Source organism: Phyllobates terribilis, unplaced genomic scaffold (assembly GCF_046119375.1).
Source record: "Phyllobates terribilis strain yellow unplaced genomic scaffold, ASM4611937v1 Scaffold_74__1_contigs__length_7073193, whole genome shotgun sequence".
NCBI lineage: Eukaryota > Metazoa > Chordata > Amphibia > Anura > Dendrobatidae > Phyllobates > Phyllobates terribilis.
In genome coordinates, this window is record NW_027362834.1 from 3,830,084 (window position 1) to 3,854,737 (window position 24,654).

At 45.0% G+C, this 24,654-nt stretch overlaps 19 non-coding genes across 19 annotated transcripts; all 19 read right to left on the reverse strand.

Annotated features, from left to right (window-relative positions):
- Positions 1 to 672: 672 nt before the first annotated feature.
- On the reverse strand, positions 673 to 863 carry LOC141196067 (U2 spliceosomal RNA). The gene has a single exon (XR_012268633.1). It is a non-coding gene; the product is annotated as a U2 spliceosomal RNA (small nuclear RNA).
- A 1,119-nt stretch (positions 864 to 1,982) lies between these two features.
- On the reverse strand, positions 1,983 to 2,173 carry LOC141195303 (U2 spliceosomal RNA). Its single transcript, XR_012267900.1, has one exon. It is a non-coding gene; the product is annotated as a U2 spliceosomal RNA (small nuclear RNA).
- Positions 2,174 to 3,294: 1,121 nt separating this feature from the next.
- On the reverse strand, positions 3,295 to 3,485 carry LOC141195304 (U2 spliceosomal RNA). Its single transcript, XR_012267901.1, has one exon. It is a non-coding gene; the product is annotated as a U2 spliceosomal RNA (small nuclear RNA).
- A 1,118-nt stretch (positions 3,486 to 4,603) lies between these two features.
- On the reverse strand, positions 4,604 to 4,794 carry LOC141195305 (U2 spliceosomal RNA). The gene has a single exon (XR_012267902.1). It is a non-coding gene; the product is annotated as a U2 spliceosomal RNA (small nuclear RNA).
- A 1,122-nt stretch (positions 4,795 to 5,916) lies between these two features.
- On the reverse strand, positions 5,917 to 6,107 carry LOC141195306 (U2 spliceosomal RNA). The gene has a single exon (XR_012267903.1). It is a non-coding gene; the product is annotated as a U2 spliceosomal RNA (small nuclear RNA).
- Positions 6,108 to 7,223: 1,116 nt separating this feature from the next.
- LOC141195307 (U2 spliceosomal RNA) lies at positions 7,224 to 7,414 on the reverse strand. The gene has a single exon (XR_012267904.1). It is a non-coding gene; the product is annotated as a U2 spliceosomal RNA (small nuclear RNA).
- Positions 7,415 to 8,534: 1,120 nt separating this feature from the next.
- Positions 8,535 to 8,725, reverse strand: LOC141195308 (U2 spliceosomal RNA). The gene has a single exon (XR_012267905.1). It is a non-coding gene; the product is annotated as a U2 spliceosomal RNA (small nuclear RNA).
- Positions 8,726 to 9,846: 1,121 nt separating this feature from the next.
- LOC141195755 (U2 spliceosomal RNA) lies at positions 9,847 to 10,037 on the reverse strand. Its single transcript, XR_012268333.1, has one exon. It is a non-coding gene; the product is annotated as a U2 spliceosomal RNA (small nuclear RNA).
- A 1,117-nt stretch (positions 10,038 to 11,154) lies between these two features.
- On the reverse strand, positions 11,155 to 11,345 carry LOC141195769 (U2 spliceosomal RNA). Its single transcript, XR_012268347.1, has one exon. It is a non-coding gene; the product is annotated as a U2 spliceosomal RNA (small nuclear RNA).
- Positions 11,346 to 12,466: 1,121 nt separating this feature from the next.
- Positions 12,467 to 12,657, reverse strand: LOC141195770 (U2 spliceosomal RNA). Its single transcript, XR_012268348.1, has one exon. It is a non-coding gene; the product is annotated as a U2 spliceosomal RNA (small nuclear RNA).
- Positions 12,658 to 13,778: 1,121 nt separating this feature from the next.
- Positions 13,779 to 13,969, reverse strand: LOC141195310 (U2 spliceosomal RNA). Its single transcript, XR_012267906.1, has one exon. It is a non-coding gene; the product is annotated as a U2 spliceosomal RNA (small nuclear RNA).
- Positions 13,970 to 15,089: 1,120 nt separating this feature from the next.
- On the reverse strand, positions 15,090 to 15,280 carry LOC141196598 (U2 spliceosomal RNA). Its single transcript, XR_012268999.1, has one exon. It is a non-coding gene; the product is annotated as a U2 spliceosomal RNA (small nuclear RNA).
- Positions 15,281 to 16,400: 1,120 nt separating this feature from the next.
- On the reverse strand, positions 16,401 to 16,591 carry LOC141195817 (U2 spliceosomal RNA). The gene has a single exon (XR_012268393.1). It is a non-coding gene; the product is annotated as a U2 spliceosomal RNA (small nuclear RNA).
- Positions 16,592 to 17,713: 1,122 nt separating this feature from the next.
- LOC141195312 (U2 spliceosomal RNA) lies at positions 17,714 to 17,904 on the reverse strand. The gene has a single exon (XR_012267908.1). It is a non-coding gene; the product is annotated as a U2 spliceosomal RNA (small nuclear RNA).
- A 1,118-nt stretch (positions 17,905 to 19,022) lies between these two features.
- Positions 19,023 to 19,213, reverse strand: LOC141195975 (U2 spliceosomal RNA). The gene has a single exon (XR_012268545.1). It is a non-coding gene; the product is annotated as a U2 spliceosomal RNA (small nuclear RNA).
- A 1,122-nt stretch (positions 19,214 to 20,335) lies between these two features.
- On the reverse strand, positions 20,336 to 20,526 carry LOC141196610 (U2 spliceosomal RNA). Its single transcript, XR_012269010.1, has one exon. It is a non-coding gene; the product is annotated as a U2 spliceosomal RNA (small nuclear RNA).
- Positions 20,527 to 21,646: 1,120 nt separating this feature from the next.
- LOC141195313 (U2 spliceosomal RNA) lies at positions 21,647 to 21,837 on the reverse strand. Its single transcript, XR_012267909.1, has one exon. It is a non-coding gene; the product is annotated as a U2 spliceosomal RNA (small nuclear RNA).
- A 1,123-nt stretch (positions 21,838 to 22,960) lies between these two features.
- Positions 22,961 to 23,151, reverse strand: LOC141195314 (U2 spliceosomal RNA). The gene has a single exon (XR_012267910.1). It is a non-coding gene; the product is annotated as a U2 spliceosomal RNA (small nuclear RNA).
- A 1,118-nt stretch (positions 23,152 to 24,269) lies between these two features.
- LOC141195947 (U2 spliceosomal RNA) lies at positions 24,270 to 24,460 on the reverse strand. The gene has a single exon (XR_012268518.1). It is a non-coding gene; the product is annotated as a U2 spliceosomal RNA (small nuclear RNA).
- Between the last annotated feature and the right edge of the window lie 194 nt (positions 24,461 to 24,654).

A 24,654-nucleotide genomic window follows, 5' to 3' on the forward strand; every position in this document is an offset into this window, starting at 1 on the left:
ACTGCAGGCGGGATACCTGGATGGCTGAATGTCACTGAGAAGCTCACAGAGACCGCCATAAGCAACAGTTTAAAAGAATGCCACAGACTAATCAACCAAACTTTTTGGGTTGGTTTCTCTTTTATAGTCTGCAGGCATTAAATGAAAGAAGTCAGTGTTCCAGCAGAGGGAGACAACGTTTCAGAAAAGGCATTGTAGCAAACCAAAAAAGAAATTTTAAGCGCAGCAGAGTAACCAGCTCACATACCTGTTAGCTCAGGTGAGTTTAAAAGGCTGCTGTTGATAACAAGGGCATTTGCTAAATAGATGGTGTGTGTGCAACAATATACTGAAAGGTCAATTATATTGTGCAGCTTATCTCACCACCTGTAGTTATTTAGGTGAAAGCTCCAAAATGCTTGCCTAATATGTCTGTTTATCCAAAAGGAAGTATAGAGGGAGAGCTAGATAGATAGCATTGCATTACATTACATTACATGGCAATGCAATGCACAGTTGCTGAAGTTGAACCAAAATGAGCTTGTCATCTGGCTTCTGCAACTTTTAACATGAAAAATCCAATGAGGAGAAGAAAAGCAAAGCCAAAGAGTCCATCCCAAAATCCGACAAACAAGCAAAATGAACAAAAAGCATTGAATTCAATTCTTTCTGATTTTAGAAACTGCATTAAAGAAGGGGTGCACCGGTCCTGGAGATACTGCAATACCAGGTCATTGCGTGGAGTGGACAGAGCAAGCTCTTTTTCCATCTCCCTGTTCTAAAAATCCATTTAATATATGGTCCCCAGATAGGGGACGTATCAGATATTAAACTGATAAGAACAGATACTACACTTGATCTTAGCCAAAAGGCCGAGAAGCGATAACCAGAATTGGTTTCCGACTACGGTGCCACCAAAGGATTCTGAAAAGTCCATTTGTGGAGATGGCCTCCTGGACTCCCGTTAAGAAGACATGCTGTCAACCTCTAGATCCCTCACATGCCTGCACTTTTCGGCTTGCTGCTGCTGCAATCCACGCGTTTTAGATCTGCATAACTCCACCTCTTTTAGCACAGTACCCTCAACCCCCGGCTGTTCCCACCCGCCTCAACACCGTTGGAAGGGAGGAGAACCAATTAAGGCGGGGGGGGGTGGAACGAGCAGCTGTCTACCCTTAGCAGGAGGGTTGCTGATTAATTACCTCTCCTGCTGCTGCTGCTGCTGGCTGTCCAGCAGCAGACTGAAGGTGGCTGCTGCTGTGCGCAGGTATATAAAGGCTCAGAGCCTATTATGACACGCGCAGCCAGCGTTCCATTGCCACATTCCGTCTACTGCAGGCGGGATACCTGGATGGCTGAATGTCACTGAGAAGCTCACAGAGACCGCCATAAGCAACAGTTTAAAAGAATGCCACAGACTAATCAACCAAACTTTTTGGGTTGGTTTCTCTTTTATAGTCTGCAGGCATTAAATGAAAGAAGTCAGTGTTCCAGCAGAGGGAGACAACGTTTCAGAAAAGGCATTGTAGCAAACCAAAAAAGAAATTTTAAGCGCAGCAGAGTAACCAGCTCACATACCTGTTAGCTCAGGTGAGTTTAAAAGGCTGCTGTTGATAACAAGGGCATTTGCTAAATAGATGGTGTGTGTGCAACAATATACTGAAAGGTCAATTATATTGTGCAGCTTATCTCACCACCTGTAGTTATTTAGGTGAAAGCTCCAAAATGCTTGCCTAATATGTCTGTTTATCCAAAAGGAAGTATAGAGGGAGAGCTAGATAGATAGCATTGCATTACATTACATTACATGGCAATGCAATGCACAGTTGCTGAAGTTGAACCAAAATGAGCTTGTCATCTGGCTTCTGCAACTTTTAACATGAAAAATCCAATGAGGAGAAGAAAAGCAAAGCCAAAGAGTCCATCCCAAAATCCGACAAACAAGCAAAATGAACAAAAAGCATTGAATTCAATTCTTTCTGATTTTAGAAACTGCATTAAAGAAGGGGTGCACCGGTCCTGGAGATACTGCAATACCAGGTCAATGCGTGGAGTGGACAGAGCAAGCTCTTTTTCCATCTCCCTGTTCTAAAAATCCATTTAATATATGGTCCCCAGATAGGGGACGTATCAGATATTAAACTGATAAGAACAGATACTACACTTGATCTTAGCCAAAAGGCCGAGAAGCGATAACCAGAATTGGTTTCCGACTACGGTGCCACCCAAGGATTCTGAAAAGTCCATTTGTGGAGATGGCCTCCTGGACTCCCGTTAAGAAGACATGCTGTCAACCTCTAGATCCCTCACATGCCTGCACTTTTCGGCTTGCTGCTGCTGCAATCCACGCGTTTTAGATCTGCATAACTCCACCTCTTTTAGCACAGTACCCTCAACCCCCGGCTGTTCCCACCCGCCTCAACACCGTTGGAAGGGAGGAGAACCAATTAAGGCGGGGGGGGGGGTGGAACGAGCAGCTGTCTACCCTTAGCAGGAGGGTTGCTGATTAATTACCTCTCCTGCTGCTGCTGCTGCTGGCTGTCCAGCAGCAGACTGAAGGTGGCTGCTGCTGTGTGCAGGTATATAAAGGCTCAGAGCCTATTATGACACGCGCAGCCAGCGTTCCATTGCCACATTCCGTCTACTGCAGGCGGGATACCTGGATGGCTGAATGTCACTGAGAAGCTCACAGAGACCGCCATAAGCAACAGTTTAAAAGAATGCCACAGACTAATCAACCAAACTTTTTGGGTTGGTTTCTCTTTTATAGTCTGCAGGCATTAAATGAAAGAAGTCAGTGTTCCAGCAGAGGGAGACAACGTTTCAGAAAAGGCATTGTAGCAAACCAAAAAAGAAATTTTAAGCGCAGCAGAGTAACCAGCTCACATACCTGTTAGCTCAGGTGAGTTTAAAAGGCTGCTGTTGATAACAAGGGCATTTGCTAAATAGATGGTGTGTGTGCAACAATATACTGAAAGGTCAATTATATTGTGCAGCTTATCTCACCACCTGTAGTTATTTAGGTGAAAGCTCCAAAATGCTTGCCTAATATGTCTGTTTATCCAAAAGGAAGTATAGAGGGAGAGCTAGATAGATAGCATTGCATTACATTACATTACATGGCAATGCAATGCACAGTTGCTGAAGTTGAACCAAAATGAGCTTGTCATCTGGCTTCTGCAACTTTTAACATGAAAAATCCAATGAGGAGAAGAAAAGCAAAGCCAAAGAGTCCATCCCAAAATCCGACAAACAAGCAAAATGAACAAAAAGCATTGAATTCAATTCTTTCTGATTTTAGAAACTGCATTAAAGAAGGGGTGCACCGGTCCTGGAGATACTGCAATACCAGGTCAATGCGTGGAGTGGACAGAGCAAGCTCTTTTTCCATCTCCCTGTTCTAAAAATCCATTTAATATATGGTCCCCAGATAGGGGACGTATCAGATATTAAACTGATAAGAACAGATACTACACTTGATCTTAGCCAAAAGGCCGAGAAGCGATAACCAGAATTGGTTTCCGACTACGGTGCCACCCAAGGATTCTGAAAAGTCCATTTGTGGAGATGGCCACCTGGACTCCCGTTAAGAAGACATGCTGTCAACCTCTAGATCCCTCACATGCCTGCACTTTTCGGCTTGCTGCTGCTGCAATCCACGCGTTTTAGATCTGCATAACTCCACCTCTTTTAGCACAGTACCCTCAACCCCCGGCTGTTCCCACCCGCCTCAACACCGTTGGAAGGGAGGAGAACCAATTAAGGCGGGGGGGGGGGTGGAACGAGCAGCTGTCTACCCTTAGCAGGAGGGTTGCTGATTAATTACCTCTCCTGCTGCTGCTGCTGGCTGTCCAGCAGCAGACTGAAGGTGGCTGCTGCTGTGCGCAGGTATATAAAGGCTCAGAGCCTATTATGACACGCGCAGCCAGCGTTCCATTGCCACATTCCGTCTACTGCAGGCGGGATACCTGGATGGCTGAATGTCACTGAGAAGCTCACAGAGACCGCCATAAGCAACAGTTTAAAAGAATGCCACAGACTAATCAACCAAACTTTTTGGGTTGGTTTCTCTTTTATAGTCTGCAGGCATTAAATGAAAGAAGTCAGTGTTCCAGCAGAGGGAGACAACGTTTCAGAAAAGGCATTGTAGCAAACCAAAAAAGAAATTTTAAGCGCAGCAGAGTAACCAGCTCACATACCTGTTAGCTCAGGTGAGTTTAAAAGGCTGCTGTTGATAACAAGGGCATTTGCTAAATAGATGGTGTGTGTGCAACAATATACTGAAAGGTCAATTATATTGTGCAGCTTATCTCACCACCTGTAGTTATTTAGGTGAAAGCTCCAAAATGCTTGCCTAATATGTCTGTTTATCCAAAAGGAAGTATAGAGGGAGAGCTAGATAGATAGCATTGCATTACATTACATTACATGGCAATGCAATGCACAGTTGCTGAAGTTGAACCAAAATGAGCTTGTCATCTGGCTTCTGCAACTTTTAACATGAAAAATCCAATGAGGAGAAGAAAAGCAAAGCCAAAGAGTCCATCCCAAAATCCGACAAACAAGCAAAATGAACAAAAAGCATTGAATTCAATTCTTTCTGATTTTAGAAACTGCATTAAAGAAGGGGTGCACCGGTCCTGGAGATACTGCAATACCAGGTCAATGCGTGGAGTGGACAGAGCAAGCTCTTTTTCCATCTCCCTGTTCTAAAAATCCATTTAATATATGGTCCCCAGATAGGGGACGTATCAGATATTAAACTGATAAGAACAGATACTACACTTGATCTTAGCCAAAAGGCCGAGAAGCGATAACCAGAATTGGTTTCCGACTACGGTGCCACCCAAGGATTCTGAAAAGTCCATTTGTGGAGATGGCCTCCTGGACTCCCGTTAAGAAGACATGCTGTCAACCTCTAGATCCCTCACATGCCTGCACTTTTCGGCTTGCTGCTGCTGCAATCCACGCGTTTTAGATCTGCATAACTCCACCTCTTTTAGCACAGTACCCTCAACCCCCGGCTGTTCCCACCCGCCTCAACACCGTTGGAAGGGAGGAGAACCAATTAAGGCGGGGGGGGGGGGTGGAACGAGCAGCTGTCTACCCTTAGCAGGAGGGTTGCTGATTAATTACCTCTCCTGCTGCTGCTGCTGCTGGCTGTCCAGCAGCAGACTGAAGGTGGCTGCTGCTGTGTGCAGGTATATAAAGGCTCAGAGCCTATTATGACACGCGCAGCCAGCGTTCCATTGCCACATTCCGTCTACTGCAGGCGGGATACCTGGATGGCTGAATGTCACTGAGAAGCTCACAGAGACCGCCATAAGCAACAGTTTAAAAGAATGCCACAGACTAATCAACCAAACTTTTTGGGTTGGTTTCTCTTTTATAGTCTGCAGGCGTTAAATGAAAGAAGTCAGTGTTCCAGCAGAGGGAGACAACGTTTCAGAAAAGGCATTGTAGCAAACCAAAAAAGAAATTTTAAGCGCAGCAGAGTAACCAGCTCACATACCTGTTAGCTCAGGTGAGTTTAAAAGGCTGCTGTTGATAACAAGGGCATTTGCTAAATAGATGGTGTGTGTGCAACAATATACTGAAAGGTCAATTATATTGTGCAGCTTATCTCACCACCTGTAGTTATTTAGGTGAAAGCTCCAAAATGCTTGCCTAATATGTCTGTTTATCCAAAAGGAAGTATAGAGGGAGAGCTAGATAGATAGCATTGCATTACATTACATTACATGGCAATGCAATGCACAGTTGCTGAAGTTGAACCAAAATGAGCTTGTCATCTGGCTTCTGCAACTTTTAACATGAAAAATCCAATGAGGAGAAGAAAAGCAAAGCCAAAGAGTCCATCCCAAAATCCGACAAACAAGCAAAATGAACAAAAAGCATTGAATTCAATTCTTTCTGATTTTAGAAACTGCATTAAAGAAGGGGTGCACCGGTCCTGGAGATACTGCAATACCAGGTCAATGCGTGGAGTGGACAGAGCAAGCTCTTTTTCCATCTCCCTGTTCTAAAAATCCATTTAATATATGGTCCCCAGATAGGGGACGTATCAGATATTAAACTGATAAGAACAGATACTACACTTGATCTTAGCCAAAAGGCCGAGAAGCGATAACCAGAATTGGTTTCCGACTACGGTGCCACCCAAGGATTCTGAAAAGTCCATTTGTGGAGATGGCCACCTGGACTCCCGTTAAGAAGACATGCTGTCAACCTCTAGATCCCTCACATGCCTGCACTTTTCGGCTTGCTGCTGCTGCAATCCACGCGTTTTAGATCTGCATAACTCCACCTCTTTTAGCACAGTACCCTCAACCCCCGGCTGTTCCCACCCGCCTCAACACCGTTGGAAGGGAGGAGAACCAATTAAGGCGGGGGGGGGGGGTGGAACGAGCAGCTGTCTACCCTTAGCAGGAGGGTTGCTGATTAATTACCTCTCCTGCTGCTGCTGGCTGTCCAGCAGCAGACTGAAGGTGGCTGCTGCTGTGCGCAGGTATATAAAGGCTCAGAGCCTATTATGACACGCGCAGCCAGCGTTCCATTGCCACATTCCGTCTACTGCAGGCGGGATACCTGGATGGCTGAATGTCACTGAGAAGCTCACAGAGACCGCCATAAGCAACAGTTTAAAAGAATGCCACAGACTAATCAACCAAACTTTTTGGGTTGGTTTCTCTTTTATAGTCTGCAGGCATTAAATGAAAGAAGTCAGTGTTCCAGCAGAGGGAGACAACGTTTCAGAAAAGGCATTGTAGCAAACCAAAAAAGAAATTTTAAGCGCAGCAGAGTAACCAGCTCACATACCTGTTAGCTCAGGTGAGTTTAAAAGGCTGCTGTTGATAACAAGGGCATTTGCTAAATAGATGGTGTGTGTGCAACAATATACTGAAAGGTCAATTATATTGTGCAGCTTATCTCACCACCTGTAGTTATTTAGGTGAAAGCTCCAAAATGCTTGCCTAATATGTCTGTTTATCCAAAAGGAAGTATAGAGGGAGAGCTAGATAGATAGCATTGCATTACATTACATTACATGGCAATGCAATGCACAGTTGCTGAAGTTGAACCAAAATGAGCTTGTCATCTGGCTTCTGCAACTTTTAACATGAAAAATCCAATGAGGAGAAGAAAAGCAAAGCCAAAGAGTCCATCCCAAAATCCGACAAACAAGCAAAATGAACAAAAAGCATTGAATTCAATTCTTTCTGATTTTAGAAACTGCATTAAAGAAGGGGTGCACCGGTCCTGGAGATACTGCAATACCAGGTCAATGCGTGGAGTGGACAGAGCAAGCTCTTTTTCCATCTCCCTGTTCTAAAAATCCATTTAATATATGGTCCCCAGATAGGGGACGTATCAGATATTAAACTGATAAGAACAGATACTACACTTGATCTTAGCCAAAAGGCCGAGAAGCGATAACCAGAATTGGTTTCCGACTACGGTGCCACCCAAGGATTCTGAAAAGTCCATTTGTGGAGATGGCCACCTGGACTCCCGTTAAGAAGACATGCTGTCAACCTCTAGATCCCTCACATGCCTGCACTTTTCGGCTTGCTGCTGCTGCAATCCACGCGTTTTAGATCTGCATAACTCCACCTCTTTTAGCACAGTACCCTCAACCCCCGGCTGTTCCCACCCGCCTCAACACCGTTGGAAGGGAGGAGAACCAATTAAGGCGGGGGTGGGGTGGAACGAGCAGCTGTCTACCCTTAGCAGGAGGGTTGCTGATTAATTACCTCTCCTGCTGCTGCTGCTACTGGCTGTCCAGCAGCAGACTGAAGGTGGCTGCTGCTGTGCGCAGGTATATAAAGGCTCAGAGCCTATTATGACATGCGCAGCCAGCGTTCCATTGCCACATTCCGTCTACTGCAGGCGGGATACCTGGATGGCTGAATGTCACTGAGAAGCTCACAGAGACCGCCATAAGCAACAGTTTAAAAGAATGCCACAGACTAATCAACCAAACTTTTTGGGTTGGTTTCTCTTTTATAGTCTGCAGGCATTAAATGAAAGAAGTCAGTGTTCCAGCAGAGGGAGACAACGTTTCAGAAAAGGCATTGTAGCAAACCAAAAAAGAAATTTTAAGCGCAGCAGAGTAACCAGCTCACATACCTGTTAGCTCAGGTGAGTTTAAAAGGCTGCTGTTGATAACAAGGGCATTTGCTAAATAGATGGTGTGTGTGCAACAATATACTGAAAGGTCAATTATATTGTGCAGCTTATCTCACCACCTGTAGTTATTTAGGTGAAAGCTCCAAAATGCTTGCCTAATATGTCTGTTTATCCAAAAGGAAGTATAGAGGGAGAGCTAGATAGATAGCATTGCATTACATTACATTACATGGCAATGCAATGCACAGTTGCTGAAGTTGAACCAAAATGAGCTTGTCATCTGGCTTCTGCAACTTTTAACATGAAAAATCCAATGAGGAGAAGAAAAGCAAAGCCAAAGAGTCCATCCCAAAATCCGACAAACAAGCAAAATGAACAAAAAGCATTGAATTCAATTCTTTCTGATTTTAGAAACTGCATTAAAGAAGGGGTGCACCGGTCCTGGAGATACTGCAATACCAGGTCAATGCGTGGAGTGGACAGAGCAAGCTCTTTTTCCATCTCCCTGTTCTAAAAATCCATTTAATATATGGTCCCCAGATAGGGGACGTATCAGATATTAAACTGATAAGAACAGATACTACACTTGATCTTAGCCAAAAGGCCGAGAAGCGATAACCAGAATTGGTTTCCGACTACGGTGCCACCCAAGGATTCTGAAAAGTCCATTTGTGGAGATGGCCTCCTGGACTCCCGTTAAGAAGACATGCTGTCAACCTCTAGATCCCTCACATGCCTGCACTTTTCGGCTTGCTGCTGCTGCAATCCACGCGTTTTAGATCTGCATAACTCCACCTCTTTTAGCACAGTACCCTCAACCCCCGGCTGTTCCCACCCGCCTCAACACCGTTGGAAGGGAGGAGAACCAATTAAGGCGGGGGGGGGGGTGGAACGAGCAGCTGTCTACCCTTAGCAGGAGGGTTGCTGATTAATTACCTCTCCTGCTGCTGCTGCTGCTGGCTGTCCAGCAGCAGACTGAAGGTGGCTGCTGCTGTGCGCAGGTATATAAAGGCTCAGAGCCTATTATGACACGCGCAGCCAGCGTTCCATTGCCACATTCCGTCTACTGCAGGCGGGATACCTGGATGGCTGAATGTCACTGAGAAGCTCACAGAGACCGCCATAAGCAACAGTTTAAAAGAATGCCACAGACTAATCAACCAAACTTTTTGGGTTGGTTTCTCTTTTATAGTCTGCAGGCATTAAATGAAAGAAGTCAGTGTTCCAGCAGAGGGAGACAACGTTTCAGAAAAGGCATTGTAGCAAACCAAAAAAGAAATTTTAAGCGCAGCAGAGTAACCAGCTCACATACCTGTTAGCTCAGGTGAGTTTAAAAGGCTGCTGTTGATAACAAGGGCATTTGCTAAATAGATGGTGTGTGTGCAACAATATACTGAAAGGTCAATTATATTGTGCAGCTTATCTCACCACCTGTAGTTATTTAGGTGAAAGCTCCAAAATGCTTGCCTAATATGTCTGTTTATCCAAAAGGAAGTATAGAGGGAGAGCTAGATAGATAGCATTGCATTACATTACATTACATGGCAATGCAATGCACAGTTGCTGAAGTTGAACCAAAATGAGCTTGTCATCTGGCTTCTGCAACTTTTAACATGAAAAATCCAATGAGGAGAAGAAAAGCAAAGCCAAAGAGTCCATCCCAAAATCCGACAAACAAGCAAAATGAACAAAAAGCATTGAATTCAATTCTTTCTGATTTTAGAAACTGCATTAAAGAAGGGGTGCACCGGTCCTGGAGATACTGCAATACCAGGTCAATGCGTGGAGTGGACAGAGCAAGCTCTTTTTCCATCTCCCTGTTCTAAAAATCCATTTAATATATGGTCCCCAGATAGGGGACGTATCAGATATTAAACTGATAAGAACAGATACTACACTTGATCTTAGCCAAAAGGCCGAGAAGCAATAACCAGAATTGGTTTCCGACTACGGTGCCACCCAAGGATTCTGAAAAGTCCATTTGTGGAGATGGCCACCTGGACTCCCGTTAAGAAGACATGCTGTCAACCTCTAGATCCCTCACATGCCTGCACTTTTCGGCTTGCTGCTGCTGCAATCCACGCGTTTTAGATCTGCATAACTCCACCTCTTTTAGCACAGTACCCTCAACCCCCGGCTGTTCCCACCCGCCTCAACACCGTTGGAAGGGAGGAGAACCAATTAAGGCGGGGGGGGGGTGGAACGAGCAGCTGTCTACCCTTAGCAGGAGGGTTGCTGATTAATTACCTCTCCTGCTGCTGCTGCTGGCTGTCCAGCAGCAGACTGAAGGTGGCTGCTGCTGTGCGCAGGTATATAAAGGCTCAGAGCCTATTATGACACGCGCAGCCAGCGTTCCATTGCCACATTCCGTCTACTGCAGGCGGGATACCTGGATGGCTGAATGTCACTGAGAAGCTCACAGAGACCGCCATAAGCAACAGTTTAAAAGAATGCCACAGACTAATCAACCAAACTTTTTGGGTTGGTTTCTCTTTTATAGTCTGCAGGCATTAAATGAAAGAAGTCAGTGTTCCAGCAGAGGGAGACAACGTTTCAGAAAAGGCATTGTAGCAAACCAAAAAAGAAATTTTAAGCGCAGCAGAGTAACCAGCTCACATACCTGTTAGCTCAGGTGAGTTTAAAAGGCTGCTGTTGATAACAAGGGCATTTGCTAAATAGATGGTGTGTGTGCAACAATATACTGAAAGGTCAATTATATTGTGCAGCTTATCTCACCACCTGTAGTTATTTAGGTGAAAGCTCCAAAATGCTTGCCTAATATGTCTGTTTATCCAAAAGGAAGTATAGAGGGAGAGCTAGATAGATAGCATTGCATTACATTACATTACATGGCAATGCAATGCACAGTTGCTGAAGTTGAACCAAAATGAGCTTGTCATCTGGCTTCTGCAACTTTTAACATGAAAAATCCAATGAGGAGAAGAAAAGCAAAGCCAAAGAGTCCATCCCAAAATCCGACAAACAAGCAAAATGAACAAAAAGCATTGAATTCAATTCTTTCTGATTTTAGAAACTGCATTAAAGAAGGGGTGCACCGGTCCTGGAGATACTGCAATACCAGGTCAATGCGTGGAGTGGACAGAGCAAGCTCTTTTTCCATCTCCCTGTTCTAAAAATCCATTTAATATGTGGTCCCCAGATAGGGGACGTATCAGATATTAAACTGATAAGAACAGATACTACACTTGATCTTAGCCAAAAGGCCGAGAAGCGATAACCAGAATTGGTTTCCGACTACGGTGCCACCCAAGGATTCTGAAAAGTCCATTTGTGGAGATGGCCACCTGGACTCCCGTTAAGAAGACATGCTGTCAACCTCTAGATCCCTCACATGCCTGCACTTTTCGGCTTGCTGCTGCTGCAATCCACGCGTTTTAGATCTGCATAACTCCACCTCTTTTAGCACAGTACCCTCAACCCCCGGCTGTTCCCACCCGCCTCAACACCGTTGGAAGGGAGGAGAACCAATTAAGGCGGGGGGGGGGGTGGAACGAGCAGCTGTCTACCCTTAGCAGGAGGGTTGCTGATTAATTACCTCTCCTGCTGCTGCTGCTGCTGGCTGTCCAGCAGCAGACTGAAGGTGGCTGCTGCTGTGCGCAGGTATATAAAGGCTCAGAGCCTATTATGACACGCGCAGCCAGCGTTCCATTGCCACATTCCGTCTACTGCAGGCGGGATACCTGGATGGCTGAATGTCACTGAGAAGCTCACAGAGACCGCCATAAGCAACAGTTTAAAAGAATGCCACAGACTAATCAACCAAACTTTTTGGGTTGGTTTCTCTTTTATAGTCTGCAGGCATTAAATGAAAGAAGTCAGTGTTCCAGCAGAGGGAGACAACGTTTCAGAAAAGGCATTGTAGCAAACCAAAAAAGAAACTTTAAGCGCAGCAGAGTAACCAGCTCACATACCTGTTAGCTCAGGTGAGTTTAAAAGGCTGCTGTTGATAACAAGGGCATTTGCTAAATAGATGGTGTGTGTGCAACAATATACTGAAAGGTCAATTATATTGTGCAGCTTATCTCACCACCTGTAGTTATTTAGGTGAAAGCTCCAAAATGCTTGCCTAATATGTCTGTTTATCCAAAAGGAAGTATAGAGGGAGAGCTAGATAGATAGCATTGCATTACATTACATTACATGGCAATGCAATGCACAGTTGCTGAAGTTGAACCAAAATGAGCTTGTCATCTGGCTTCTGCAACTTTTAACATGAAAAATCCAATGAGGAGAAGAAAAGCAAAGCCAAAGAGTCCATCCCAAAATCCGACAAACAAGCAAAATGAACAAAAAGCATTGAATTCAATTCTTTCTGATTTTAGAAACTGCATTAAAGAAGGGGTGCACCGGTCCTGGAGATACTGCAATACCAGGTCAATGCGTGGAGTGGACAGAGCAAGCTCTTTTTCCATCTCCCTGTTCTAAAAATCCATTTAATATGTGGTCCCCAGATAGGGGACGTATCAGATATTAAACTGATAAGAACAGATACTACACTTGATCTTAGCCAAAAGGCCGAGAAGCGATAACCAGAATTGGTTTCCGACTACGGTGCCACCCAAGGATTCTGAAAAGTCCATTTGTGGAGATGGCCACCTGGACTCCCGTTAAGAAGACATGCTGTCAACCTCTAGATCCCTCACATGCCTGCACTTTTCGGCTTGCTGCTGCTGCAATCCACGCGTTTTAGATCTGCATAACTCCACCTCTTTTAGCACAGTACCCTCAACCCCCGGCTGTTCCCACCCGCCTCAACACCGTTGGAAGGGAGGAGAACCAATTAAGGCGGGGGGGGGGGTGGAACGAGCAGCTGTCTACCCTTAGCAGGAGGGTTGCTGATTAATTACCTCTCCTGCTGCTGCTGCTGCTGGCTGTCCAGCAGCAGACTGAAGGTGGCTGCTGCTGTGCGCAGGTATATAAAGGCTCAGAGCCTATTATGACACGCGCAGCCAGCGTTCCATTGCCACATTCCGTCTACTGCAGGCGGGATACCTGGATGGCTGAATGTCACTGAGAAGCTCACAGAGACCGCCATAAGCAACAGTTTAAAAGAATGCCACAGACTAATCAACCAAACTTTTTGGGTTGGTTTCTCTTTTATAGTCTGCAGGCATTAAATGAAAGAAGTCAGTGTTCCAGCAGAGGGAGACAACGTTTCAGAAAAGGCATTGTAGCAAACCAAAAAAGAAATTTTAAGCGCAGCAGAGTAACCAGCTCACATACCTGTTAGCTCAGGTGAGTTTAAAAGGCTGCTGTTGATAACAAGGGCATTTGCTAAATAGATGGTGTGTGTGCAACAATATACTGAAAGGTCAATTATATTGTGCAGCTTATCTCACCACCTGTAGTTATTTAGGTGAAAGCTCCAAAATGCTTGCCTAATATGTCTGTTTATCCAAAAGGAAGTATAGAGGGAGAGCTAGATAGATAGCATTGCATTACATTACATTACATGGCAATGCAATGCACAGTTGCTGAAGTTGAACCAAAATGAGCTTGTCATCTGGCTTCTGCAACTTTTAACATGAAAAATCCAATGAGGAGAAGAAAAGCAAAGCCAAAGAGTCCATCCCAAAATCCAACAAACAAGCAAAATGAACAAAAAGCATTGAATTCAATTCTTTCTGATTTTAGAAACTGCATTAAAGAAGGGGTGCACCGGTCCTGGAGATACTGCAATACCAGGTCAATGCGTGGAGTGGACAGAGCAAGCTCTTTTTCCATCTCCCTGTTCTAAAAATCCATTTAATATATGGTCCCCAGATAGGGGACGTATCAGATATTAAACTGATAAGAACAGATACTACACTTGATCTTAGCCAAAAGGCCGAGAAGCGATAACCAGAATTGGTTTCCGACTACGGTGCCACCCAAGGATTCTGAAAAGTCCATTTGTGGAGATGGCCACCTGGACTCCCGTTAAGAAGACATGCTGTCAACCTCTAGATCCCTCACATGCCTGCACTTTTCGGCTTGCTGCTGCTGCAATCCAAGCGTTTTAGATCTGCATAACTCCACCTCTTTTAGCACAGTACCCTCAACCCCCGGCTGTTCCCACCCGCCTCAACACCGTTGGAAGGGAGGAGAACCAATTAAGGCGGGGGGGGGGTGGAACGAGCAGCTGTCTACCCTTAGCAGGAGGGTTGCTGATTAATTACCTCTCCTGCTGCTGCTGCTGCTGGCTGTCCAGCAGCAGACTGAAGGTGGCTACTGCTGTGCGCAGGTATATAAAGGCTCAGAGCCTATTATGACACGCGCAGCCAGCGTTCCATTGCCACATTCCGTCTACTGCAGGCGGGATACCTGGATGGCTGAATGTCACTGAGAAGCTCACAGAGACCGCCATAAGCAACAGTTTAAAAGAATGCCACAGACTAATCAACCAAACTTTTTGGGTTGGTTTCTCTTTTATAGTCTGCAGGCATTAAATGAAAGAAGTCAGTGTTCCAGCAGAGGGAGACAACGTTTCAGAAAAGGCATTGTAGCAAACCAAAAAAGAAATTTTAAGCGCAGCAGAGTAACCAGCTCACATACCTGTTAGCTCAGGTGAGTTTAAAAGGCTGCTGTTGATAACAAGGGCATTTGCTAAATAGATGGTGTGTGTGCAACAATATACTGAAAGGTCAATTATATTGTGCAGCTTATCTCACCACCTGTAGTTATTTAGGTGAAAGCTCCAAAATGCTTGCCTAATATGTCTGTTTATCCAAAAGGAAGTATAGAGGGAGAGCTAGATAGATAGCATTGCATTACATTACATTACATGGCAATGCAATGCACAGTTGCTGAAGTTGAACCAAAATGAGCTTGTCATCTGGCTTCTGCAACTTTTAACATGAAAAATCCAATGAGGAGAAGAAAAGCAAAGCCAAAGAGTCCATCCCAAAATCCGACAAACAAGCAAAATGAACAAAAAGCATTGAATTCAATTCTTTCTGATTTTAGAAACTGCATTAAAGAAGGGGTGCACCGGTCCTGGAGATACTGCAATACCAGGTCAATGCGTGGAGTGGACAGAGCAAGCTCTTTTTCCATCTCCCTGTTCTAAAAATTCATTTAATATATGGTCCCCAGATAGGGGACGTATCAGATATTAAACTGATAAGAACAGATACTACACTTGATCTTAGCCAAAAGGCCGAGAAGCGATAACCAGAATTGGTTTCCGACTACGGTGCCACCCAAGGATTCTGAAAAGTCCATTTGTGGAGATGGCCACCTGGACTCCCGTTAAGAAGACATGCTGTCAACCTCTAGATCCCTCACATGCCTGCACTTTTCGGCTTGCTGCTGCTGCAATCCACGCGTTTTAGATCTGCATAACTCCACCTCTTTTAGCACAGTACCCTCAACCCCCGGCTGTTCCCACCCGCCTCAACACCGTTGGAAGGGAGGAGAACCAATTAAGGCGGGGGGGGGGTGGAACGAGCAGCTGTCTACCCTTAGCAGGAGGGTTGCTGATTAATTACCTCTCCTGCTGCTGCTGCTGCTGGCTGTCCAGCAGCAGACTGAAGGTGGCTGCTGCTGTGCGCAGGTATATAAAGGCTCAGAGCCTATTATGACACGCGCAGCCAGCGTTCCATTGCCACATTCCGTCTACTGCAGGCGGGATACCTGGATGGCTGAATGTCACTGAGAAGCTCACAGAGACCGCCATAAGCAACAGTTTAAAAGAATGCCACAGACTAATCAACCAAATTTTTTGGGTTGGTTTCTCTTTTATAGTCTGCAGGCATTAAATGAAAGAAGTCAGTGTTCCAGCAGAGGGAGACAACGTTTCAGAAAAGGCATTGTAGCAAACCAAAAAAGAAATTTTAAGCGCAGCAGAGTAACCAGCTCACATACCTGTTAGCTCAGGTGAGTTTAAAAGGCTGCTGTTGATAACAAGGGCATTTGCTAAATAGATGGTGTGTGTGCAACAATATACTGAAAGGTCAATTATATTGTGCAGCTTATCTCACCACCTGTAGTTATTTAGGTGAAAGCTCCAAAATGCTTGCCTAATATGTCTGTTTATCCAAAAGGAAGTATAGAGGGAGAGCTAGATAGATAGCATTGCATTACATTACATTACATGGCAATGCAATGCACAGTTGCTGAAGTTGAACCAAAATGAGCTTGTCATCTGGCTTCTGCAACTTTTAACATGAAAAATCCAATGAGGAGAAGAAAAGCAAAGCCAAAGAGTCCATCCCAAAATCCGACAAACAAGCAAAATGAACAAAAAGCATTGAATTCAATTCTTTCTGATTTTAGAAACTGCATTAAAGAAGGGGTGCACCGATCCTGGAGATACTGCAATACCAGGTCAATGCGTGGAGTGGACAGAGCAAGCTCTTTTTCCATCTCCCTGTTCTAAAAATCCATTTAATATATGGTCCCCAGATAGGGGACGTATCAGATATTAAACTGATAAGAACAGATACTACACTTGATCTTAGCCAAAAGGCCGAGAAGCGATAACCAGAATTGGTTTCCGACTACGGTGCCACCCAAGGATTCTGAAAAGTCCATTTGTGGAGATGGCCACCTGGACTCCCGTTAAGAAGACATGCTGTCAACCTCTAGATCCTTCACATGCCTGCACTTTTCGGCTTGCTGCTGCTGCAATCCACGCGTTTTAGATCTGCATAACTCCACCTCTTTTAGCACAGTACCCTCAACCCCCGGCTGTTCCCACCCGCCTCAACACCGTTGGAAGGGAGGAGAACCAATTAAGGCGGGGGGGGGGGGTGGAACGAGCAGCTGTCTACCCTTAGCAGGAGGGTTGCTGATTAATTACCTCTCCTGCTGCTGCTGCTGCTGGCTGTCCAGCAGCAGACTGAAGGTGGCTGCTGCTGTGCGCAGGTATATAAAGGCTCAGAGCCTATTATGACACGCGCAGCCAGCGTTCCATTGCCACATTCCGTCTACTGCAGGCGGGATACCTGGATGGCTGAATGTCACTGAGAAGCTCACAGAGACCGCCATAAGCAACAGTTTAAAAGAATGCCACAGACTAATCAACCAAACTTTTTGGGTTGGTTTCTCTTTTATAGTCTGCAGGCATTAAATGAAAGAAGTCAGTGTTCCAGCAGAGGGAGACAACGTTTCAGAAAAGGCATTGTAGCAAACCAAAAAAGAAATTTTAAGCGCAGCAGAGTAACCAGCTCACATACCTGTTAGCTCAGGTGAGTTTAAAAGGCTGCTGTTGATAACAAGGGCATTTGCTAAATAGATGGTGTGTGTGCAACAATATACTGAAAGGTCAATTATATTGTGCAGCTTATCTCACCACCTGTAGTTATTTAGGTGAAAGCTCCAAAATGCTTGCCTAATATGTCTGTTTATCCAAAAGGAAGTATAGAGGGAGAGCTAGATAGATAGCATTGCATTACATTACATTACATGGCAATGCAATGCACAGTTGCTGAAGTTGAACCAAAATGAGCTTGTCATCTGGCTTCTGCAACTTTTAACATGAAAAATCCAATGAGGAGAAGAAAAGCAAAGCCAAAGAGTCCATCCCAAAATCCGACAAACAAGCAAAATGAACAAAAAGCATTGAATTCAATTCTTTCTGATTTTAGAAACTGCATTAAAGAAGGGGTGCACCGGTCCTGGAGATACTGCAATACCAGGTCAATGCGTGGAGTGGACAGAGCAAGCTCTTTTTCCATCTCCCTGTTCTAAAAATCCATTTAATATATGGTCCCCAGATAGGGGACGTATCAGATATTAAACTGATAAGAACAGATACTACACTTGATCTTAGCCAAAAGGCCGAGAAGCGATAACCAGAATTGGTTTCCGACTACGGTGCCACCCAAGGATTCTGAAAAGTCCATTTGTGGAGATGGCCACCTGGACTCCCGTTAAGAAGACATGCTGTCAACCTCTAGATCCCTCACATGCCTGCACTTTTCGGCTTGCTGCTGCTGCAATCCACGCGTTTTAGATCTGCATAACTCCACCTCTTTTAGCACAGTACCCTCAACCCCCGGCTGTTCCCACCCGCCTCAACACCGTTGGAAGGGAGGAGAACCAATTAAGGCGGGGGGGGTGGAACGAGCAGCTGTCTACCCTTAGCAGGAGGGTTGCTGATTAATTACCTCTCCTGCTGCTGCTGCTGCTGGCTGTCCAGCAGCAGACTGAAGGTGGCTGCTGCTGTGCGCAGGTATATAAAGGCTCAGAGCCTATTATGACACGCGCAGCCAGCGTTCCATTGCCACATTCCGTCTACTGCAGGCGGGATACCTGGATGGCTGAATGTCACTAAGAAGCTCACAGAGACCGCCATAAGCAACAGTTTAAAAGAATGCCACAGACTAATCAACCAAACTTTTTGGGTTCGTTTCTCTTTTATAGTCTGCAGGCATTAAATGAAAGAAGTCAGTGTTCCAGCAGAGGGAGACAACGTTTCAGAAAAGGCATTGTAGCAAACCAAAAAAGAAATTTTAAGCTCAGCAGAGTAACCAGCTCACATACCTGTTAGCTCAGGTGAGTTTAAAAGGCTGCTGTTGATAACAAGGGCATTTGCTAAATAGATGGTGTGTGTGCAACAATATACTGAAAGGTCAATTATATTGTGCAGCTTATCTCACCACCTGTAGTTATTTAGGTGAAAGCTCCAAAATGCTTGCCTAATATGTCTGTTTATCCAAAAGGAAGTATAGAGGGAGAGCTAGATAGATAGCATTGCATTACATTACATTACATGGCAATGCAATGCACAGTTGCTGAAGTTGAACCAAAATGAGCTTGTCATCTGGCTTCTGCAACTTTTAACATGAAAAATCCAATGAGGAGAAGAAAAGCAAAGCCAAAGAGTCCATCCCAAAATCCGACAAACAAGCAAAATGAACAAAAAGCATTGAATTCAATTCTTTCTGATTTTAGAAACTGCATTAAAGAAGGGGTGCACCGGTCCTGGAGATACTGCAATACCAGGTCAATGAGTGGAGTGGACAGAGCAAGCTCTTTTTCCATCTCCCTGTTCTAAAAATCCATTTAATATATGGTCCCCAGATAGGGGACGTATCAGATATTAAACTGATAAGAACAGATACTACACTTGATCTTAGCCAAAAGGCCGAGAAGCGATAACCAGAATTGGTTTCCGACTACGGTGCCACCCAAGGATTCTGAAAAGTCCATTTGTGGAGATGGCCACCTGGACTCCCGTTAAGAAGACATGCTGTCAACCTCTAGATCCCTCACATGCCTGCACTTTTCGGCTTGCTGCTGCTGCAATCCACGCGTTTTAGATCTGCATAACTCCACCTCTTTTAGCACAGTACCCTCAACCCCCGGCTGTTCCCACCCGCCTCAACACCGTTGGAAGGGAGGAGAACCAATTAAGGTGGGGGGTGGGGGTGGAACGAGCAGCTGTCTACCCTTAGCAGGAGGGTTGCTGATTAATTACCTCTCCTGCTGCTGCTGCTGCTGGCTGTCCAGCAGCAGACTGAAGGTGGCTGCTGCTGTGCGCAGGTATATAAAGGCTCAGAGCCTATTATGACACGCGCAGCCAGCGTTCCATTGCCACATTCCGTCTACTGCAGGCGGGATACCTGGATGGCTGAATGTCACTGAGAAGCTCACAGAGACCGCCATAAGCAACAGTTTAAAAGAATGCCACAGACTAATCAACCAAACTTTTTGGGTTGGTTTCTCTTTTATAGTCTGCAGGCATTAAATGAAAGAAGTCAGTGTTCCAGCAGAGGGAGACAACGTTTCAGAAAAGGCATTGTAGCAAACCAAAAAAGAAATTTTAAGCGCAGCAGAGTAACCAGCTCACATACCTGTTAGCTCAGGTGAGTTTAAAAGGCTGCTGTTGATAACAAGGGCATTTGCTAAATAGATGGTGTGTGTGCAACAATATACTGAAAGGTCAATTATATTGTGCAGCTTATCTCACCACCTGTAGTTATTTAGGTGAAAGCTCCAAAATGCTTGCCTAATATGTCTGTTTATCCAAAAGGAAGTATAGAGGGAGAGCTAGATAGATAGCATTGCATTACATTACATTACATGGCAATGCAATGCACAGTTGCTGAAGTTGAACCAAAATGAGCTTGTCATCTGGCTTCTGCAACTTTTAACATGAAAAATCCAATGAGGAGAAGAAAAGCAAAGCCAAAGAGTCCATCCCAAAATCCGACAAACAAGCAAAATGAACAAAAAGCATTGAATTCAATTCTTTCTGATTTTAGAAACTGCATTAAAGAAGGGGTGCACCGGTCCTGGAGATACTGCAATACCAGGTCAATGCGTGGAGTGGACAGAGCAAGCTCTTTTTCCATCTCCCTGTTCTAAAAATTCATTTAATATATGGTCCCCAGATAGGGGACGTATCAGATATTAAACTGATAAGAACAGATACTACACTTGATCTTAGCCAAAAGGCCGAGAAGCGATAACCAGAATTGGTTTCCGACTACGGTGCCACCCAAGGATTCTGAAAAGTCCATTTGTGGAGATGGCCACCTGGACTCCCGTTAAGAAGACATGCTGTCAACCTCTAGATCCCTCACATGCCTGCACTTTTCGGCTTGCTGCTGCTGCAATCCACGCGTTTTAGATCTGCATAACTCCACCTCTTTTAGCACAGTACCCTCAACCCCCGGCTGTTCCCACCCGCCTCAACACCGTTGGAAGGGAGGAGAACCAATTAAGGCGGGGGGGGGGTGGAACGAGCAGCTGTCTACCCTTAGCAGGAGGGTTGCTGATTAATTACCTCTCCTGCTGCTGCTGCTGCTGGCTGTCCAGCAGCAGACTGAAGGTGGCTGCTGCTGTGCGCAGGTATATAAAGGCTCAGAGCCTATTATGACACGCGCAGCCAGCGTTCCATTGCCACATTCCGTCTACTGCAGGCGGGATACCTGGATGGCTGAATGTCACTGAGAAGCTCACAGAGACCGCCATAAGCAACAGTTTAAAAGAATGCCACAGACTAATCAACCAAATTTTTTGGGTTGGTTTCTCTTTTATAGTCTGCAGGCATTAAATGAAAGAAGTCAGTGTTCCAGCAGAGGGAGACAACGTTTCAGAAAAGGCATTGTAGCAAACCAAAAAAGAAATTTTAAGCGCAGCAGAGTAACCAGCTCACATACCTGTTAGCTCAGGTGAGTTTAAAAGGCTGCTGTTGATAACAAGGGCATTTGCTAAATAGATGGTGTGTGTGCAACAATATACTGAAAGGTCAATTATATTGTGCAGCTTATCTCACCACCTGTAGTTATTTAGGTGAAAGCTCCAAAATGCTTGCCTAATATGTCTGTTTATCCAAAAGGAAGTATAGAGGGAGAGCTAGATAGATAGCATTGCATTACATTACATTACATGGCAATGCAATGCACAGTTGCTGAAGTTGAACCAAAATGAGCTTGTCATCTGGCTTCTGCAACTTTTAACATGAAAAATCCAATGAGGAGAAGAAAAGCAAAGCCAAAGAGTCCATCCCAAAATCCGACAAACAAGCAAAATGAACAAAAAGCATTGAATTCAATTCTTTCTGATTTTAGAAACTGCATTAAAGAAGGGGTGCACCGGTCCTGGAGATACTGCAATACCAGGTCAATGCGTGGAGTGGACAGAGCAAGCTCTTTTTCCATCTCCCTGTTCTAAAAATCCATTTAATATATGGTCCCCAGATAGGGGACGTATCAGATATTAAACTGATAAGAACAGATACTACACTTGATCTTAGCCAAAAGGCCGAGAAGCGATAACCAGAATTGGTTTCCGACTACGGTGCCACCCAAGGATTCTGAAAAGTCCATTTGTGGAGATGGCCACCTGGACTCCCGTTAAGAAGACATGCTGTCAACCTCTAGATCCCTCACATGCCTGCACTTTTCGGCTTGCTGCTGCTGCAATCCACGCGTTTTAGATCTGCATAACTCCACCTCTTTTAGCACAGTACCCTCAACCCCCGGCTGTTCCCACCCGCCTCAACACCGTTGGAAGGGAGGAGAACCAATTAAGGCGGGGGGGGGGGGGTGGAACGAGCAGCTGTCTACCCTTAGCAGGAGGGTTGCTGATTAATTACCTCTCCTGCTGCTGCTGCTGCTGGCTGTCCAGCAGCAGACTGAAGGTGGCTGCTGCTGTGCGCAGGTATATAAAGGCTCAGAGCCTATTATGACACGCGCAGCCAGCGTTCCATTGCCACATTCCGTCTACTGCAGGCGGGATACCTGGATGGCTGAATGTCACTGAGAAGCTCACAGAGACCGCCATAAGCAACAGTTTAAAAGAATGCCACAGACTAATCAACCAAACTTTTTGGGTTGGTTTCTCTTTTATAGTCTGCAGGCATTAAATGAAAGAAGTCAGTGTTCCAGCAGAGGGAGACAACGTTTCAGAAAAGGCATTGTAGCAAACCAAAAAAGAAATTTTAAGCGCAGCAGAGTAACCAGCTCACATACCTGTTAGCTCAGGTGAGTTTAAAAGGCTGCTGTTGATAACAAGGGCATTTGCTAAATAGATGGTGTGTGTGCAACAATATACTGAAAGGTCAATTATATTGTGCAGCTTATCTCACCACCTGTAGTTATTTAGGTGAAAGCTCCAAAATGCTTGCCTAATATGTCTGTTTATCCAAAAGGAAGTATAGAGGGAGAGCTAGATAGATAGCATTGCATTACATTACATTACATGGCAATGCAATGCACAGTTGCTGAAGTTGAACCAAAATGAGCTTGTCATCTGGCTTCTGCAACTTTTAACATGAAAAATCCAATGAGGAGAAGAAAAGCAAAGCCAAAGAGTCCATCCCAAAATCCGACAAACAAGCAAAATGAACAAAAAGCATTGAATTCAATTCTTTCTGATTTTAGAAACTGCATTAAAGAAGGGGTGCACCGGTCCTGGAGATACTGCAATACCAGGTCAATGCGTGGAGTGGACAGAGCAAGCTCTTTTTCCATCTCCCTGTTCTAAAAATCCATTTAATATATGGTCCCCAGATAGGGGACGTATCAGATATTAAACTGATAAGAACAGATACTACACTTGATCTTAGCCAAAAGGCCGAGAAGCGATAACCAGAATTGGTTTCCGACTACGGTGCCACCCAAGGATTCTGAAAAGTCCATTTGTGGAGATGGCCACCTGGACTCCCGTTAAGAAGACATGCTGTCAACCTCTAGATCCCTCACATGCCTGCACTTTTCGGCTTGCTGCTGCTGCAATCCACGCGTTTTAGATCTGCATAACTCCACCTCTTTTAGCACAGTACCCTCAACCCCCGGCTGTTCCCACCCGCCTCAACACCGTTGGAAGGGAGGAGAACCAATTAAGGCGGGGGGGGTGGAACGAGCAGCTGTCTACCCTTAGCAGGAGGGTTGCTGATTAATTACCTCTCCTGCTGCTGCTGCTGCTGGCTGTCCAGCAGCAGACTGAAGGTGGCTGCTGCTGTGCGCAGGTATATAAAGGCTCAGAGCCTATTATGACACGCGCAGCCAGCGTTCCATTGCCACATTCCGTCTACTGCAGGCGGGATACCTGGATGGCTGAATGTCACTAAGAAGCTCACAGAGACCGCCATAAGCAACAGTTTAAAAGAATGCCACAGACTAATCAACCAAACTTTTTGGGTTGGTTTCTCTTTTATAGTCTGCAGGCATTAAATGAAAGAAGTCAGTGTTCCAGCAGAGGGAGACAACGTTTCAGAAAAGGCATTGTAGCAAACCAAAAAAGAAATTTTAAGCTCAGCAGAGTAACCAGCTCACATACCTGTTAGCTCAGGTGAGTTTAAAAGGCTGCTGTTGATAACAAGGGCATTTGCTAAATAGATGGTGTGTGTGCAACAATATACTGAAAGGTCAATTATATTGTGCAGCTTATCTCACCACCTGTAGTTATTTAGGTGAAAGCTCCAAAATGCTTGCCTAATATGTCTGTTTATCCAAAAGGAAGTATAGAGGGAGAGCTAGATAGATAGCATTGCATTACATTACATTACATGGCAATGCAATGCACAGTTGCTGAAGTTGAACCAAAATGAGCTTGTCATCTGGCTTCTGCAACTTTTAACATGAAAAATCCAATGAGGAGAAGAAAAGCAAAGCCAAAGAGTCCATCCCAAAATCCGACAAACAAGCAAAATGAACAAAAAGCATTGAATTCAATTCTTTCTGATTTTAGAAACTGCATTAAAGAAGGGGTGCACCGGTCCTGGAGATACTGCAATACCAGGTCAATGCGTGGAGTGGACAGAGCAAGCTCTTTTTCCATCTCCCTGTTCTAAAAATCCATTTAATATATGGTCCCCAGATAGGGGACGTATCAGATATTAAACTGATAAGAACAGATACTACACTTGATCATAGCCAAAAGGCCGAGAAGCGATAACCAGAATTGGTTTCCGACTATGGTGCCACCCAAGGATTCTGAAAAGTCCATTTGTGGAGATGGCCACCTGGACTCCCGTTAAGAAGACATGCTGTCAACCTCTAGATCCCTCACATGCCTGCACTTTTCGGCTTGCTGCTGCTGCAATCCACGCGTTTTAGATCTGCATAACTCCACCTCTTTTAGCACAGT